The sequence below is a fragment of the Acomys russatus genome, chromosome 4 (assembly GCF_903995435.1).
Source record: "Acomys russatus chromosome 4, mAcoRus1.1, whole genome shotgun sequence".
NCBI lineage: Eukaryota > Metazoa > Chordata > Mammalia > Rodentia > Muridae > Acomys > Acomys russatus.
Genome location: NC_067140.1, coordinates 67245909 through 67247674, shown reverse-complemented (window position 1 = coordinate 67247674; position 1766 = coordinate 67245909).

Genomic DNA, 1766 nt, shown 5'->3' with positions numbered 1-1766 from the left:
CCCTATAAGACCTCAACAGCCCCCAACACTATTAAAGCACAGTCTCCACTTCTACAGACTGTGGCCTTCAGTCCTGACGAAAGAACAATTTGAGTTTGCTGGTTTTGTTTGTTTGCTGTTTTTTGTTTTTCGAGACAGGGTTTCTCTGTGTAGCCTTGGTTGTCCTGGACTCACTCTGTAGACCAGGCTGGTCTCGAACCCACAGAGATCCACCTGCCTCTGCCTCCTGGGGTGCTGGGATGGCATGTGTGCACCACCGCTTCCTGCATCTTTTTTTGTTGATTTGCTTTGTTGTTTTGTTTTGTTTTTGTTTTTTGAGACAGGGTCTTTCTGTGTAGCCTTGGCTGTCCTGGACTTGCTTTGTATACCACGCTGGCCTCGAACTCACAGTGATCCACCTGCCTCTGCCTCTGGAATGCTGAGATTAAAGGTGTGTGCCACCACGCCCGGCCCAAACAATTCTTTTTCTAGAGAGCCCCATCTCCTTTTTTTTTTTTTTTTTTTTTTTCCAAGACAGGGTTTCTCTGTGTAGCCTTGACTGTCCTGGACTAACTTTGTAGACCAGGCGGCCTCGAACTCACAAAAATCTGCCTGCCTCTGCCTCCTGAGTGCTGGGATTAAAGGCGTGAGCCACCACGCCTGGCCCATCTCCTTTTCTTTCCAAGTTGCCTCCGGCAATCCTGATCTAATGCCTGTAGCCAGAGCTTGTGCCTCTGTTCCTGATACCTCCTCCAGGAGTCTAAGCCAACATCATCTACAGCTGCTGTAAGAGCTGCTGTCTAAAGAGATGTTCTGAGGGAAGCCAGCTGAGGAGCATGGGATCTTGTGGAAGGAGGGAAGCGGTGGTGACGAAGTGGTAGAGGACTCTTCCTGTCCAAAGGCCTGCTGGGAAGTACAGAACCGCAGGTACAGGCAACTGAATCCAGCAGGCAGATAATCCCCATGAAAGGATCCACCGCTGTCTGGTAAAGGGCATCCAGGATAGCAGGGCAAGAGGGCGGCGTCAAGCCAAGGCGGCCCAAGGCGGGGCTATTCCATGACCCATGCTTTTAGAATATGTCCTGAACAGAGGAAGTAGCCCTGGAGATCAGGGAGCTGGGAACCCGGCAAATCGTCCTAGAAGGTGGAGAGACATAAAGCTCGGCTCTCCCTCCCCAAAGGCCTTCCTTGATGAAGACATAGCAAAAGGACAAGGCAGAGTGTGGTGTGAGCCCTTGAACTTGTTCCTTCATCGTCCCTGGTGTAGAACATCCCTGTGTAGACCTAATGAGTCTAAGATGTCGCGACAGTGAGCTGCAGAAGCTGCAGTTGCCACAAGGGGGCACCTTTGAGCCTAGGATCAGGCACATGTACCTATTCCCCTTCAAAGATTAAAAAGCCTGGTCCTGACAGCCAAACTAATAATTTGCTCTGGGGATCTCAGCCAAGGGCTCTCTCTATTCAGTAAGGGGTCCTAGGGTTGAGAGGGGCACAATGCCTTTATCTAGCTTTAACTACAAAAACTGGTAGCCTGTGTTTTAATAACCCGATTTTCATGGTCCCCTAACCATGGCCTCAGGCTACCCCACTTAGCTGTCACTTACTCAGTGTTTTCGGAGCACCGGCCATCTACCAGACCTTTTACTACATAAAAGGACCATTCAGTAGGCAAACTAGAACAGTGCCTTTCCTCCAGCTGGTGTGGTGCTACATTGTCTATAACGCTGGTAGGCAGGAGGCTGAACCGGAAGTCATCCTAGGCTATCCAGAAGACTATCCTAGGCTAT